The 18,365-nt window shown below is 43.8% G+C and overlaps 1 protein-coding gene across 4 annotated transcripts in view; it reads right to left on the bottom strand.

The window, feature by feature from the left end:
* Nucleotides 1-18,365, bottom strand: part of ARHGAP22 (Rho GTPase activating protein 22) — a 986,960-nt gene that overhangs the window by 125,097 nt on the left and 843,498 nt on the right. The gene's annotated exons all lie outside the window — the stretch shown is intronic.

Here is an 18,365-nt window from a genome sequence, read left to right as displayed (position 1 = left end):
CAGTCCAAAACAAATACCTATGCTGGCCCTCACTTGTGCAGAATAACAATGTGTATGGGACTTAGAAAACTCAATAGTGTTCAAAGTAAAAATAGTTTAGCAATGGAGTTCTTCTGTAACTCCCTTCCCCAAGTTCAAGGCACACTGGATCACAAAGTTCCACAGGCTTCCCTTGTCATAAGTTCACAGTACTTTATTTGGCTCCTCCGGGTTCTCTCTCCCCAAACCCAAAAGCCCTTTGGTTTACACTCTCAATGGGTCTCCAAGGCTTCCCTTGGCAAAGCTTAGACCCTTTTGATTCCACAGAATTCACTTCAAAATACAAATTTTCAACTGGGTGAGTTGCGCTTTCTTTAAACACAAACGTTCCCTTTGGCAAAACCATGCCAGTTCAAGGGGTTTCCTTTGGGGTTCCCTTCCCCATTCTCAATGGCTCCTCTTTGCTCATTTCACTTCAGTTTGTCAGGTAGTTCACTTGTTCAATGGGGCTCCCTTGGTTGTTGTACAGTTGTCAGATCGCATGGTCCACCCACTACAGGTCACAAAACCAGGTGCCCTGGGCTTTAACTGTGCCCTCTCGTTAAAGTTCATTAGCCAAAATAAGATTCTCTTTCACATTCATGTTCTTAATAAATTACTGTTTCATTATATTTTCTTTACTGGGTTTCTGTGGTTCTCTTGGGTCACTCTCTCGCCTGGGGGCCACCCTGATGCTTAATTATCCTTTATAGTTTTTCTTGGGTATTTTGCTCACACTTCATCTAGTCGCATAGCTTCCCTTTTCTCCCAATGCCTTTTTGCTCACTTCAGTTTCACACAGCTTCCCCTTTTCTAAAGGTCTTCCTTTTTGACACAGAGGCGGTTTACTTAAAGTACATTTCACAAGGAGAAACATCCCTTCCCTTCTATGAAGGAACACGACCACTCTGATACACTGTATACTCTAAAACTAGATAGAATAGAAGTTCTTCCTCTAGCACTCACAATCAAAGTCACAAAGGGTTTTCCAGCTGCTGACACTCACCGGCTCCCCTTAGAAGACCTTTCCTTCTATTGCGCTTGCCACAAACTATGTGAAATGCCTCTAGGGGTTCTTTCTCGAACCCTTCAGGCACTCCTGCACTATTACAGTGCCCAAGGGGGGCGAGCACTCATTTTGGTGGGTGGAATAATGGCCCCTCAGTTGGCCTCCTTCCTCTGCCTCGCCTCTGCCCCTAGGAGCTCCAGCTCATAAACCACACCTGCCAGGACCAACAGCCTTCCAAGTCCTCAGGGTGTGGGTACCTTCCAAGCTGCAGCACTGCATACTCCGGCTCCCCTCAGTGTCTCGCCTCCTTTCAGCCTGACAACGTCTGCTTCTGTCACTCCCAGGACTGCTACTGCTGTTGCAGCTTTCTCCCTCCTTTTTATACACCGTGACTGGTTGATAGGTTGTAGGTGGGTATACTTTGGTTCAATTGCCTGACCTTGCCTGGCAATGTTATTGGGACATCTCCGTTGAGTATGCTGGCGTGCCTCCGTTTGCATCTTCTGCATCCCAGTACCATAGTGGCGTTTCACACAGAAAGTCTGTATTCCTTCCGACTCCCTATTCTTCATCACAGTACTGGAGTGGTATTTTGGGAAATGAAGACTGTGCCTTAATATATACCATGAAGGCTGTGTTAGGCCAATGTCAAAAAAGGGGGATACCGTGTCTCAGAGGGGTATTTTTGATGGGACAGTTGTATTACTTAGTTTTCTCTTCCCCACCTCAATGTTAGAATGATGTTCATAATGGTAAGGGGGTGACATGTCGAATCCTCTCCTTGTCTTATTACAATAATGATAATAAATGGGTGTAGGTTCTGGTCCTTTCATTCTTGTATCCTCAGTAAATGAGGATAACAGGGAAGGAAAGGATTGTGTTTTACAATAGTCTACATGAGTTGAGGGAGGGGAGGATAGGTCAAAGTCATAGTTAGAAAAAAGGAATCTGCCAACCTTTGTTTTTAGATAGCTTTCCTTTTCTTCTATTTGGAGTATTTGATGCAAAGTCATGGGGGAGGAGGAGAAGACATGAGTGACGATATCATATGACAGTAGCGGGACAGTAGGATAGGTTGGGATCAGAAAAGGTGGAATACCATGTCTCACCCTTGGGTATTCCCTCCCCAATCCCTGAGGGCCCTCTGACCAGGTGATCCAGTCTAGCTACCCCCCTAGGGTTGGGAACCAAAAAGCAATGACCCTCCCCTGGCCCCCTGTATAGAAGATCCCTGGTGAGCAGGCAGGGAAATACCCTTGGATTTTTCACAGTTTACTTCTCTTCAATCTCTATTCTGGTTGGTAGGCTTGTCAGGGCCTCCACCTGCTTTTACTGTAATTTGTATAGTTTCCCTGAGAAGTCAGGTTAAACAATATAGTCTGATTGTAGTCTGATTCTACCTTAGATTCCTTCCCTTTTAAGTCGTGGTTGGCTATTCCACGTTTCTATGGGTGTCTTCCCAGGTATCAAGAGAGGTTCGGGCCCAAAGAGCTGCCTATAAAAATAGGCCTTGGCAAGTCTCCTCACTGCCTAAACCTATGCTGAATAGAATTATAATAAAGATGTGGTTTGTACTATTTGGCATCTAGCTTCACCTTCCCTGGCAAGGATGCACCCAGAATTATGGAGGATTTAGAATTGGATAATTCTTTGTCCCCATCTCACCACCCCCAATGCTCCCTCCACACAATTTTCTGTGTTCCAATCTGGAATTTAGATAATGGAGTTTGAAAGATTGAGGCATACCACACCTTCACATCTACTCTTGCCTACAAGATGGCAATTGCTTGGTCAGTTGAACTGCTAACACCAGAAGGGTCCTGAAAAGGGACATCAACCCTGAGGGAGAGTTGCTAGCCTTGCCTTTGGCTCCCATGGAAATTACCACCGTGGGTGGTTTCCTGAGACAGTGCTTCGGAGAGCAATCACAATCTGTATCTGTTCCAAAGGCTTTTTTAGATGCACTAAGGAGCTTATCAAGCCTACCTGGATTATTACCCCAGCCACCATAGTGAATGCCCTGGAGCCAAAACCTGGTATCTTCTAGGTGTATTCCCTGTGGCCGTTGACCTGTTCAATGTTCTGGAACAAATAAATGCATCTAAAGCTATCAGTCAGAAGCCACAAAGCAAACCATGAACAACAGTCCAAATAGCGCATTATCGGAAAGTACATTTAAAAATATAATCCCTTTGTATGTAGGATCCAGCGGACACCACTGAAAGCCACCACGCACTGCCCACAAAGAAAATGTAACATTTGTAGACGTCAAGTAAGATAGTTCATCTTCCTGCATGTGTCATGTGTCTTGTGGTGTGGGCTGCGGGATGAAACCGGTGCCACTGTCTTTCAAGGGATGCCAGATCTCAGGGCCGTGCAGAGAGGAACCGCATGATCACCTCAGCTTGCCCATAAGTCAGAGGGTTATCAGATGTCTACTTTGGCCCTGTACATTTAGGGGACCTACGTGCTGTAAAATTGTCAGTAGAAAATACAACCATCCCAGATTAGACAGTTATACAATGATGTAATCCCCTACCATCTGTGGCAGGCTGAGAAGCACCACTAGCATAGAGTTACAATCACTGCAGGGAACAGAAATACTTCCCAAACACAGAATGATAGATCAACTTGAAAGTATGCGTGTTCACATTCAGAAAACCGTCTCCAGTCCAGGCTCTCGATAGGGAGAAAACAAGCAAGTCCACTGAGTGCAGAGCTCCAGTATGCTCGGTTCCATCCATATATTTGCGAGATATAGCTAGCCCCCTATGCAGGAGTGCCATGTCAAGAACCGGCCATGCTCTATACCAATAATAAAACATATCATAAGCGCAGAGTTTGAGAAAACTGCACCAAAACATTCCCAAAATTGTCCGACAGTTAGGGCAAGGAAGCAGAATGGCTGCAACCCACCTGGTTCATCAGAGACACAGAGGAAGCAGCAGATCTGTCTCCATTCGAAAACTTATGCTGCAAACAGAAGGGCACTTACAGAGGAGGTTCCAAGAAGGTGGGTAAATAACACACTGCCAATAAGATCAAAACAAATAAGCAATGCAGAGAGGTTCAATATTACCAATTCAAATATCCATTAGATGAACACACACAAATAACACAACCAGAGAAAAGAGAAAACCCTAAAGGGCCCTACCAATCACCTGATGGAGGGGGAAATGCTCAATAAATATGAAAAGAGGCTGGGAAAGCACAGTCCAGATAGCAGCCAGAACTGGACCATCAGCAGATCAATCATTCCCACTTGAATGCCACTTGGTACCACCTTCTGGATGAAATGGTGACTATCTCGACCCCAACACAAGAGTGCAAAGCCTTCCATAGAATTGGACCTGTATACTGAAGCTGAAACCAGTTTGTGGAGAGAGCTACCAAGTGACCAATGAGAACCCAGTTCATTATGAGACCTGGTAAATTGGCTGCGACACCAGGTCATAGTGAGACCTGTCCAGAACGAGGACCCTACCACTCGTTTAACCAACTTAAATTCAGCCAAGAGAAGGTCTTTTTTTCTCCTGGGTTTCTCGTAGTTTCTGATAATCTCTGTATGGAAATCTCCCTCTTACACTTTAGATTCTTTAAATAATCTTTGGTAAACTCTGGATACCTCCTTCACGAGCCCTTGTAAATCACTTCTGGGCTTGGTGCTCTCTTTAAGGTTATGCTGCTTGCAGCTTGTTTCCTTGGCTATCTTGCATGGGAGTTGATTCCCTTTTATATTCCTCCACTGTTGAGTTCTCTTTATTACTCTTTCTTCTATTATCTGGTTCTCTTGATAGTCTTATATCATATTCCTCAGAAAATGTGCCTGGGCTTTGGCTTTACCTGTGGTTTGTTTTTGTTCCCTCCATCCCAGAGTAATGGTTCCCAGTACCTCTTTATTCTTCTCACAGGGTTATTTGTTGCTTTCTGAGCCTTTCACCTTGACAACTTTATTCCTCATATCTTGTCTTTATGACTGGGACAAGTTGTACTCTTCATTTACTCTTGCCTCTGCGGCCTCCCATGTTTCCCGTTCTCCCCAGTACCTTCATCTGCATAGGGGAATGTTGCAAGGCTCGGCTCATGCTCAGCTATTCTTCTCAGTTGTTGAATTTCCCGTTCTGGATTCTCCACTTCCCCTCAGCTGCAACCCTCTATGAACGCAGGCGACAGGGAGTTTCTTGCGCTCCCAGCAGTGATGGTCCTAGCGCCGTTCAGTGGTCTTCTCGCCCACCCTAAGGGGTTTGTAGTCACGCCACGACGAGCTCCTGGATACTCTTCTCAGGCAGCAGTTTCCCCAATGCAATGGTCACCGACCTCCCATTGTGGCATTCCTTGTTGATTTGAAAGTTGCCAGCTCCGCGGTTTGGCTCCACTCCGCCTCTCCAAGGCACAATCACATCAGGGGGCTTCCCCTACATACCATATTCTCTTCCTTCACTCGTCTCAGTTAAATACATGTCTCGTCTTAGAGACATCCTCGTTTTCTTTTCTGATAGATTCACATCAACATTGCCTGCAGCCAACTATAAAGATGTTATAATTCTTCCCAGCAGGCAGTCCAATATATGTCGATATGTAGGGCAATCTAGGGAGTTCCTTTTAGGAATGGAGTCCTTGTGCCCGAAGCAGAGTCACTCCCATGAGGTCCCATAAGGAGGGTATCGAGGAGGTGGCTCACCTCCCAACCCTCGAACGGGGTGGCCCCCCTTGGGAAGAAGGGACGAATACCCTTAGTTCGTCACACAGTATACAAACATTTGAGAACATCTAGTGTAGTTTCGTGGGGCGTTAGATAGGACTTCCTAAGGGGTTCTGCATAGATCACCATTCTTTTTCATCCTTCTCTTTTCTTCTTATCCTTCACCCATCCCTTCCTCTCATGCCTACTTTCCGCTTTCTCTCTCAATTACCCAAGTGTTGTTCTTCCCCTGATTTAATGCCATGTGCCCACCCAAAAGGACTGGTGTCTTTGTGTCATGCTGCACTTGATCTACTATTGTTCTTTAATTCATGGCCATAGTGATTGTTACTTGCTTGCCTCTAAACTCTGTGCGTTATTAAAAAAAAACAATGTTTTGTTTTTTACATTCGAATGAAGTTTACCCAGTGCTTTAAATGGGAGGAGTCTGGGGTTGAGGCGGGTGGGGGGCTCAATGAAGGGGGCGTGGCCTAAGTGAAAGTGGTGGGAGCCAAGCAGGAGAGATGAGGCGCATTGATATTATTCCTTTAAGTGTGCCCCTCTCCTTTTGATTCTTAATCACAGGCTCCGACCCTCACTGGCATTAAGAACTGTAGGAGATGGGTGTGCACCAAAAGCAATTACAAGTGTCCAGTGTGTACTTGTGTTTCTTCAGGAGAGGTGCCAACCCCCTCAAGCAACCCTTCTCCATAATCCCTTGGCTAAAGGGCTGTCTGTGGGCTGGTGCCTCCAATTAATAAACAAATGGAGGTGTGGGAGCACTTGTCATACTTTTGGTGCTCACATCTTATCTTAGCAGAAGCGTCAACCCCTGCAGGCAAACGTTTACCATGCAGCACTGTGGAGTCAGAGGGATGTCTGTGGGGGTTGGCACGTCTAGTGCTAGTTGGCAGGAGCCCGGCAGAACCACAGCTCGAGAGCCCTTCTTTGGAGACTGCCAGGGCTCTGCCCTGCCCCACAAAACCCTTGGTTTACCTTGTCTCGGCAATAAAAAGAAATTGATGTAGCAAAAATAAAAATAAATACAAAATATAGTAATATTCTGTTACAGTACACAGGTGGATTTCTCCACATGAAATAGTTTGTGGCCATAAGAAAATGATGTGCAGGAGAACCATTGGAGGCACAACACAACACTGAAGTGTGGATTCAGTATACTACTACTACTACTACTACACTGGGAATAATAGCAATCATAGACCCAGTTATTTTCACATTCTTGCCGTTCATGGCCTGTAAGAATGTTTTGTATTTTCACTTGTTCCCTCCGTCGTCGTGTAGCGCTTTGAAACACATTGTGTATAGGTGCTATATAAATAAACCCTCATATCAGAAGCAAGTAGAAATGATACTATTATGACATACCGTGCCAGGAGACAGTATTACAGCAATTTGAAATACAGTGCAAGTTAACCCAATGCACGGAGTCCCCGCGATAGTTAAAAGTACAATAGAAATGTTCAGAATGGATCAAATAGTCACAATTGATATTGTATGCAAGGGCGCTGCATCCGCAAGCCAGCTTACCAACGCATTTCCGAGTGGTGTCAACACTAGTAGACTAATGCTGAAATATTTCATAATACTGCATACATACACTGATCTACCTACTCGCAAGAGATGCCGCTCACATAAAACATGGGACTCTCACATATGTCAAAATTCAGCTCAATGTGATAGCCCGTCATTTCAAACATTGGCGTAACAATAACATGTCAAGATAGTTTGACATGCCAGTCTTGCTCCACTTAAGCAGATCCTGTTGCTAGTGTCTACATTGCCCCCATAACGTCGATATGCACATTTCATAATGCGCCAATGAAAGTCCATTGCTTTTTCTGTTTCGAGGTGGTTGCATTTTGCCTAGCATTCAAAAACCAAATACCAGCATTGTTTTAAATGAAAAGCGTGACCAAAACTTTATCAAATGTCCTGATTCACCAGGTGAAACCCACTATTGCCACAGGCAAATTTAGGTGCCCATACCTTCATTGCTTAATGGATTAGAAATTAGTCATTTAATCTCAGAATTGATTATAACAAAATGGAAGAGTAAAATTTGGGGGCTTGTGCCTTCCAAATTGTGTCCTAATCGCATGTATTCGATTTGAACTAGGATTATCCTCACTTGATGTCTGGTTAAAATGGATAATATTAACTTTTTATAGGATCCTGCCAGAAAATTCTTTGTTTTGCAAAATTATTTCCGATCACGAATGTGGGCCTGTCAAGATTTTAAGCTGAAGAGTGAGGAAATCTCTATTTCGAATCGACTGACTCATAAACCCTCAATGGGTTAAGAAGAAACTTTTCTTGCAAGATTTGTGTGACACTATATAAAAACAAAAACATAAAATGTATAATCATATTCGAAAAACTCAGAAAACTCTGGGTTTATTACAAAGATACATTTCAAAATGTCAACATGTATCCTTGAGAACACAATTTTAAGATGTAGGCTTAATTAACACCCTTCTGGAGAAATATATTTAAGAAAGAATAACTCAAAATCAGAACAGTCCATGTGTTTTTGTGGAATTTCAACCGATACTCAAACACTAAATCATCTTTTGATTGAGTGCCCCAACGTTAGTAGATTTTTGGAAAAATATGTGAATACTAAGGAATGGCTGTCAGATGATTTTTGGCTTCACCTATCAAGCGGAAATTAAACATCATTCACAACTGCCATTTTAAAAATATTTTAAAAAAATGTAAGTTTGTGTATTAATGTTTGGAAAGAAGTATTGTCCAAGGACTTGGCGATGGTTCTCTTATTAAAAATTATTATAAATGAGTACCCGGCGAGGGTTGTGGCGGCCTCCCACCCAATGGTGAGGCTCGGAATGGGATATATGCGATTTTATAATATGTGATTTTTGTTTTGTCTATGTGTAAGATCTAATTATTTTGAACCAACATCAGAATAAATAAAAGTAGGTGCCCTTTTAGCAAAGTCCATAAAATGAAAGACAATAAATGGGAAAGAACACTTCTCGTTACAACAAAAGAGTGCCCATCTTAATTAAATTTCAGAGGTCGCCCTGTGGCGACTGGAGAAAATGCAGTTACTCTTTACCCAGATCATGCCCAATTGAGGGAAAATTACGTTTTCACAGGATCATTTTCCATATAAACGTGTATCTATTATTGCAACTCATTATCTTGGAAAAAGATCAGTCTAACGAAGGATGACAGATCCATTTGGCTGGAAGTCACCGGTCAATATAAAGCCCCAGAGTGGACATTAACTAGAAAATATAAACATGACTAGTTCAAACAAAGTTCCAGAACGCCAATAATTGGCAAACACCGGAAACCCTTCAGCAGGTGTTCTCAACAAAAGGCAGTACCATTGCAGCGGGGACGGGCGCACCATTAAAGAGCCATAGTTCCCTCTTAGCCCAGGCTAACTCGGATTGATTTTGTGGAAGTTTGGCTTGGTGTTTTCTGAGCCTAGACCAAACCTCACATTTACTCTGAGCTGATCAAGCACTTACTCGGCTCATGTAACATCAGTAGCCACTGCATTCCGCCACTTGTGACGGTGTCTATTCCACACTTGAATCTTGGGAAATCAGTACCTCATTTCCAACACCTCTATGATAAGCATTGGCAATGCCAACAGTTAAGGCTTTTTATTTTTTTTAATTACACATCAGTTGGTTTAAATGTAAACCTTAAATGGAATTTACAAGAAAAAGGAAGTACAGATAATAAAAACACACAAAAAAGAAACAAAAACACAAAAGGAACCCTCTTTCCCAGCGGCCCGGGATCATAAAAGTTTTTCTTCAATCATGATGAACAATTGTCCTTTTCATCCAGAATGTCGAATATTTCCCTCACAAGCTGTAACAGGGCCAATGTCATGGAGAGCCTCCCTCCCCATCTCAAAATAGCCCACCAGTCCTCCAACATTCTTATGTTTGATTCCTCAACGAATCTTCCCAAGTACCTGTCTCTCTTACCAGTTAGGGGCTCGCAATCCAATACTAAGTGCTTCAAAGTTTCAGTACTCTTCCCACAAATCCGGCAGTTTGAGTTCCTATCTTCCCAGGCCTTTATTCTTCTCCCTGCAACCTCTCTTGTAGGAAAGAGGTTTAATCGAAGCCTTAAGAAGTTTTGCCTCTCGTACTGTGAAGGGAACCTCTCAAGATAGGGCAGAACAGTTCAGGCTTTTAAGTATGCACTGGAAAGGCCCTTGGCAGGCACTAACAGGCTATTGATGGTAGCATGTCCAAAATGTTGAGTACCTGGACATATAGCAGTGCAAGCATCTGGCTCTTACTGCATTGAGGGAGGCGGAACCGCCGAGGAGCATGTGACGCGGTCATTGCCGGCAACTTCAAAAGCACTGTACTGTCACCCTTGCGGCATAAGCCCTGGTGGCAGAAGGGCTGGTGCCATTTGGCTGTTCGGGGTGGACGGCTTCCGGTTGCTATACGCTAGTAAGCATTCTTAATTTATTGTGAACATTGAACTGTGACTGACTACGCACCTGGCTCTCTTATTTGGCCCAGTGTATTTTTTAACCTGCAGACTCAGCTATTTTATCTGTGGTGTGCTGCTAGAGACTGCGGAGTTGCTGTTTAATATTCATCACTGCAATCTCTTTGATCTGGACACACGCTTATTCAGATCTAGTAGACCTGTGCCAAGGACGGATTTGCATCTCTATTTCCTTGTTTTTAACTGGTCTTGAAATATTAATCATCTTCTTTATCCTAAGGCTCGTGGTTCTACATATTTCCCCCCCCCCCCCCCAAGATCAATTATGAGATCCGGTCTAAGCAGCCAAAAAGGTTCTTCTATGTTACCAGATGCTATTTTAGTGGACCCTGCTCACCATACCGAACCACTTTGCACATTCTCCAAGTGCTGCCCATTCACTAATGTCAACTAACTACCTCTAAGTCGATTTTCTGCTGCACCAGTCTCGGTGCAATCTACCCTCCTTCTGAAAAATGAGATGTCTTGTAGCCTTTCATCAGTGAAAGCCTACAATTTCTAATTATATAGATCCCACCACTGCAGCAGCTACTCAAAGTTTTGATCCATAATTCCGAGGACGCTGATGCTACTATTAACCTTCCTACTGTCCATGACAAAACGCATCATAAAATTCCTAGAACATTTAAACCAATTCAAAAAGTACCAGGACAGACATTTATGGACAAATACATTTTGAAAGCAACCTCTACGAGCACTGAAATTAAACTGCCCAAAGCTTTTAGAGTTAATGCAATGTTAGACCACTCAGCAATGACTACACAGGCTTTCTTTGGTGGAAACAACAATATCACGGATATCAGTATAATTGAATGCGCGGATACAGTGATGAACTTGCCCTCTACTGTTGGAATCCCAGAAAACTCAATTTCTTTGTCCCAACTGTGCTTGGTTGACAACACACCTACCGCCTTAACTATTATTATTGAAGGTATTCATTCTAATAAAGGTGACCTCCTAGTGGAAGCAAGCTCCGGGGATTCCAACTCGAACAATGTCAATTCACCACATCTACACCGCCCGTTGAAAGACTTGGATGAACGGATTAGATTGACCCATCCGACAGTCTCGGCCCTAAATGTGGTCCTCAGCTCTTTTGTTGAGCTGTACGATAATGTTTGGTCCGAGCTTAAAGCTGTCCAAAGATCAATGATGGAACTCAACTTGAAAATCGATTGCATAGGTACCGATATTTTGGTAGATTTAAATAATAGGGTGGAGGGGATTGGTACTGAATTATCCAAGAAGCTGGCAGTGCAACTACCCTTATCGGCTCCACAGGGTGAAAGCTCTGCCTCAGCACCTATGCAAACACCTAAAGTTACAACGCACATTATAGAGATCTGACACTATATTCGAACCTACCAATAATGCCACTTCTTATGACCAAGTTGGGCAAGTACCACCTGCTGGCCTCCGTTTTTCTGCTGCCCCGGCAGCTGGTATAATCAAATCATATACAGAGCCTTCCCAATCTGATTCCCAACTTAAGTCAACCTGCGTCTATTCTGACTTTAGCAACAAAGGAAAGTGCTCCTAATAATGACACTGCTCATGAACAAGCTAAGTTGGTACTACCGGCTGCCCATGGTTATATTGCTGATGCCTTACCTGGCTCAACTAATCCAACACAGGTCATTTCCAACCCTACCTCCAACATAAGCCAGCCTCCATCTGCTGTGACCCCAGCTATACAGGAAATCGTGTATAAGCGCTCTAGCCACGCAAATCACGCCTTATTAAGCGGAAATTGGCCACAAAACAAACCAATCTACTATTTGCCAAAATCCATGCTCCAACTCCGTCAAATCTGAATCTAGGGTCTACCACTGAGGGGAAGCACTAATGTGCTTTTGATCTACCAACGGTCAAACTGGTTGATTCTACAGTTCAAACTGATAGTTGCAACTTACCAACTACTCAGGCTTCCGCTATGTTGGAGGGAAGCCCTTCGCAGTATTGCTTGGCCCCCTTGAAATTGATTGTACGAGAAACCCCAATTTCTCCATCAATTGCGAAGCTGATTTCCACATCAGCTTTACATCAGGGATGTGGCACTGGTAAATGTAGGACCTGTGAAGAAGTTCCTATGTTACCTGTTGTGTCTCAGGCTATAAATCCAACTAAGTTGGACACAAGGACTGATCAATTGTCCTCAATATGGGGGCCTACCCAAATTAAACCACCTAGGAATAAATATCCTAATCAGTCGTTGATCCCTGTTCCACCTTTGGAACGGAGTGTGGGCAGCTTCAGGGCGATAATATTCCGCCAGCTTCTACACATCCAACAATCTCAGCTGGTATTCGAAACCTGGTGGATCGCCTGCACAAACCAACTGCGAGGCTACAGTTCCATGATGCTGACAGAAGGCAAGACATCAACTTAAAGGGACTTCTAAATCTACCGGCAGGCTTTTTAAAATGCCAAGAAGGTACCAACGTTCCTAAATTGAAATCGTTGCACTTGGTAAAAATTCAGAGTCTACTGGAGTTGGAAGCTCCAGTTTGTCTGAATAGATGTAATGTGCTACCTATTTTCTCTGAAAACCCAGAAGTCTCTTTAATTTCCTCCAAGGACATCACTAGAGTGACTTTTCCGATTCGAAACCTTGTGGATACGAGTATGATTTTCCTTGCTTCCCCATTGGTTAAGGAATTAATCCTTACCCAAACAGACTCTCTGCAGGAATTTGGATTTAAAGTTGAAGCCGCTGCATCGTGGGAAACGTCACTGCATGGGCCTTCTCTAACACAATTTTCAGCTAAACCATCAGGGGCCAACCCAGGCAGCCCTGTAACCTTGCCTAAGCAAAAAACTCCACTCAAACAGCAGGATAAGGACGTTGATTGGGCCTCCATCATCTCCACCCTGTGGCACAAACCTGTGCCCTAGGCCAACATCTCCAAGCATAGGCTTAGAAACTTTTTTTTCTAGACCTCTGCCTTAAATCTTGGAACTCTAGAGGCAATCAGCACCTATTTACAAACTTGGACTGCCTACAGTTGTTGAGATGCTAATGTCATCTGTATTCAGGAGACCTGGATGACCTCGACCCCATGTTTAGATGGTTATCTAATTTTTCAATCAGCCTGCTCAACACAATCAGGGAGGTGGACCTTCGGGTGGTTTAATTGTTGCAGTCGATAACTGCTCTGGTCTATATGGTAAAGCTCTTCTGGATCTCCCCTATGGGGCTTTGGGTGTAGACCTTACTTCTAGCAGTGGAGAATTGAAATTGCTAATCATTAACATTTATTGGCATAGAGGTGTTGGTGAAGTCAAATTGTTTGTATCCACTATTTCTCAGACTATCCTACATTGGGTGCTTGCCAACAACTCAGGACATGTACTATTAGCAGGGGATTTAAACTGTGATTGTTTATTTAATCACTCATCATGGGAAATATCTGAGATGAATACCTTCAGCCCTTACTATACGAGGAAAAAACAAGATGGCTACATCGGGTATACGGAGCTGGGCAACTTAGGTCTACAACCTTTGCTCGGCTACTCTCAATGCCCTGAAAACCCCATTGAATATACCTGGTGTCGGGGGCTTTCCACCTCTATGCTTGATTACATCCTTGTGGACGAATATCTGTGTATAAGATGCTCGAAGTTGGAAATCCTCATGAGTATTTGGAGTGACCCTGGTATACTAACGGCAACATTTAAAATCTGCCACCCAAAGCGTTGGTACCGCACTCAACTTATGGTCACTCCTAATTCATCGGGTACTGTGGTTCGGTGGTCTTCTAAAAATATTAACACCCTGAACCTCAATTTGAGGGCTATGCTGAACCCGACTACTTTCTACTGGAAAATGATAACTTTTAACACTGCAACGGTTACATCATTGGTACAAGCAGCAGTAGATGATCTGGGCAATCACTCTGCATGCCAAACTCCATTTAGTAGGCATTCCCATCTTTACAACTCTGATTTGGCAGTAGCAAAAACTAACATATCTTTCTGGCAGATTGTCAATGGACAAGATAGTAACCCGCCCATTGCTTTATTGAATCCAATTGCAGAACAAGGCTGGTTGGACTTTTATTCCAACAGATTTGCCCCCATTCCCTTTGAGGGTTTCAATCGTTCTATGAATTGTGACATATTAGTCCCGCTGTTTAAATGGGCTCCTCCAATTGAGATTGACAGTGCTGGATCTAATCCGAAAGTGTAAAAGATCTAGAGCCCCTGGAGCGAATGGGCTAACAAATAACACCTTTAAAGCTGACCCTAATCTCTGGGCCAATCTTCCATGTATGGAGTTCAGAGACATCCTCCAATCTGGGCTATGCCCAACCTCTTGGTCCACTGCACATGTGATCCCAATTTTCAAATGCGGCAGTAGGTCTGACCCTAAAAATTACCGGCCTATTGCTCTGATCGACGCGGATTGCAAAATCGTCTCTGCCTTTCTCTTATCCCATTGGAAGGATTGGGAAAAAAACAGCCATCCCCCCTGCCCCCCTCCCCCCACCCGAGTCTTTTTCAAACAGGCATCCGTAAATCCCATTCTACCAATATCAATGGGCTTGTGATCAAGTGCATACAGGACGCTGCCTGGAGCTCAACTAGGGGCCCTACTTTTATGGTCTCAGTGGATCTCTCGGCAGCCTTTGACTGCGTTGATCGAAATAGGCTAGGGTGTAAACTTTCTGCTTGGGGACTTCCAAAGGGCTTAATTCCCCTCTTAGAGGGGGTTTATAACAATTTGAGTGTACGAATTCGGTTAAATAAAAAGGGAGATGTGTCAGCTGAGGTTCGTACATATCGTGGGGTTAGACAAGGGTGTGTCTCAGCCCCATGGGTATTTAACCAATATGCCTGATGCAGCAGAGTATTTGCTGAAGGAGGGTCTTTTAGTGCCAAAAATTGGCTCTGTGAAGTTTATTTGGATGGCCTATGCAGACGACTTCTTATGATTTGACCTAACTAAGGTGGGGTTACAGCGTCTGCTGGATGTATTTGCCAACTATGCTAAGCTAAATGGGCTGAATATCAATCCCGTGAAAACCAAAATCCTCGCTTTTTCCAAAGGGCCAGTCAGGAAGAAAACTAACCTCTGGAATCTGGGGGGAGTAAGAATACCTTGGTTCCACCTGCTTTACCTATCTGGGCTATTATGTCAGAGCTAGAAGAGGCTCGAAAGGGCAGACTCAGCTTCTCCTAAAAGCTAAGGTACTGGCCAGGCAGGTCCTTAAAATCGACCGCAAACATGGCCGATTAGTTCTGCCCTCTTATTCTTTGAGGGTAAAATAGCCCCAAAACTGATATATGGTCTACAGTTCTGTTCGGGGTTAACCATCTCCAAACTCGATGGGATTGAAGGCGACATCTGGAGACGGGCCTTACTCCTACCTAATGCGGACCCTCTGGCCGCAATTCGATTCGAGTTAGGCTATATCTCCTTAAAATCCCGAGTTGTTTGGAGGATGCTTATGTTCTAAGCTAAACTTAAGGGACCAATATCCAACACTCTATACGAACTTGCTGGGAACAACATTAATCGATCTGGTTTCTTAAGTAAATTTGCTAAATTGCGCAAAGATATTTTGTGTAACATCAGCTCAGATTTAAAGCAGCTAACCACTTATCCTACTAAAACTAAAAAGAAGTTGTGGGACTACGACTGGTGCTAGACTATGGATGCTTTTCATTCTTATAGCTCCATGTCTCATCTGGCTCATGAACACAAGAAAAGAGGCACTCTTTCTCCAAATCTCAGGATTTTTCCTAACCCCGACTATCCACAAATCTTACTTAGATTGAGGTGGAATATTTTACCAAACCTGGATACCAAATTGAGGTGGAAACAGATTTCTGTGGTTGACAGCCTTTGTAGATTCTGCCATTTAGTTCCTGAAACGGCCAAACATATTATTTTATTCTGTACACAACTTAACACCTTGAGAGATTCCTGTCTGAATGTTCTAAAAGATTTATTCTTGGGTTTTTCAACTGAACTGGTATGGCAACGCTGTTTGTGTATTGGAACTACTCGAGAGGGCTTGGCTCCGTCTAGTTTCATTCGTAACCTTCATCTGGAACATATGGGATTGAATGCATTCTGTTGCTTAAAGCATTTAGCTTTTAAAACATAGTCGTCTTCTTTAGACACTATTTTTTGCTACCATTAGGCAATACATTGGTATTTTAACTTTTATTTTAAAATTTGTTTATTGGCATTTGTTATTAAGTACAACCACAGGGCAGTTATCTCAGCTGCCATTAGAGGATGACTTGCATAGCATCTCGGATCAATAACATTAGCAACTTTAACATTAAAACATTGAAACATTAAAACATTAAAACATTAACTATCTCCAGTTTCTGTTTCCTGAGAATCCGGTGTCAAATGGGGGCGTAAAGGGGGGTTAAACCCCACGGGAAGGGTGGGGCTTCGGGTCGGGACTACAAGCGGCCAAAAGCGACCGCTTCCGGGGCTCCCATTTAGTCTATGGATCTTCTTATAGTGGGTTCATGTCGGCTCATGGGGGCTTATCGTCGGAGGGGTAGAACAAGGGGTCTGTGAGTCCCCTCCAGGCGTCTAAGGTCATGCTCGAGGCTTCTGCGGATCTGGCCACACTTTGCTCCCAGGCTTTTGTTTCTGCTAGCACCCAGCGTTTAAGTTCCTTGTGCCAGATTTTCTGTTGAGGCCCCGATGGTTTCTTCCAGGACATCGCGATTGTCCTCTTTGCCAGGATGCACATGATGTCCATTAATTTGGCGAGGTGCTTTAGTTTTGCCGGTCTGGGATATGTGCCCAATAGGCATACCGCCGGAGACCATTCGTATCTGGTTAGCCCCAGTTTCGCACTAGTTTGTTGAATAAAGAACCACAGGGACTGTGTCCTGGCGCAGTGCCAGAATGTGTGAAAGAGATCCGCATTGTCCATTTCGCACCATGTGCATTTGGAACTCTGAGTTGTGTGAAGTTTGGCTAGCCTGGATGGGGTTAAGTATGTTCGGTGCAAGAGGTTCAGTTGTATTTGTCTAAATCTATGATTTCTAGACACTGTCCTAGGAAATGTTAGGGCCCTTTCCCATTCGCCATCCGATAGTTCTCGGCCTATATCTGCTTCCCATCTGGATTTCAGGCTAGCTGTATATGCACTTTCATACTTTTTCTATGTATCTGTTTTCTTTTTTGTAAAGGTTTAATAAACCATATATAAATTTAAAAAAAATAGCAGTGCATGGCAAATGCTGAATACTTATACACAAGCCAAAAAAACTGTTGGATGTGTCAATGCTTATTGTTGTTTAGTGAAGGACACGCTTAGTGCTTATAAAGAGAGTGGCTGTAGCCAGACCAGCTCAAGACATATTCATTACACCAGTAGCACATTTACAACTCCAATTAAGTAATTGATTCTCAGAAGACTAAGAAAAAACACTGGCAGGCACTTCGAGTGCAAAGTTTGAAGCTAAGGCTTGCTTAAAGTGAGCTCAAAGATTTCCCATTGGACGGTGTTCTGGGCGGGGAGCCGCAGGAATTGGGTGGGAATGGCCATAGGGATATGCATGGCGATGGGCAGTCAAATAACACCTACAAGCTGTGTGTCACTCCTTATACGACAAGTCTCCCAATTTGCACTCTAATGCAATCGTTTTGGCTTATAGTAGTGAGCGTCCTTCACATCATGGGCCTTGCCTAATAGTATGGGCCTGCATGCTGAACGCACTTGTTCTGGCCTCCCATTGATCTCCTTCAGATGCTGCTCTAGTTTTGTGAATAGTGCTCTTTAAAAAACAAAATAACTTGCTTACTTCGTTACGCCGCGCCGTCACACGCAACCTCCACTCCCACTGACACCCCCCTTTTCCGGGCTGTTATTTCAATAGGGATTCTAGCTTTTTGCGTGGATGTAAAAAAAAATAAAAAAAAAATAAAACTGTTCCTGGGTACCCCGCACTCTCATAAAAACAACCCTAGCTCCCCCGTTACCTGGGTGATAATGGTGAGGAAACATCTCTAGAGCGGGCTGTACCAGTCGGTAAGGCCCCCCAGCCTTGAGAGAGCTCCTGCCTGGACTCTAGTGCGAAAATGAGGCATAATGGTCTGGTGCGGGGATGTTAGGGTGGGGGAGACCTCAGAGGTGGACAGCGGTC

Source organism: Ambystoma mexicanum, chromosome 8 (genome assembly GCF_040938575.1).
Source record: "Ambystoma mexicanum isolate Mex_15411 chromosome 8, UKY_AmexF1_1, whole genome shotgun sequence".
In the NCBI taxonomy this organism is placed as follows: Eukaryota; Metazoa; Chordata; class Amphibia; order Caudata; family Ambystomatidae; genus Ambystoma; species Ambystoma mexicanum.
This window is presented reverse-complemented; position numbering and strand designations above follow the sequence as displayed.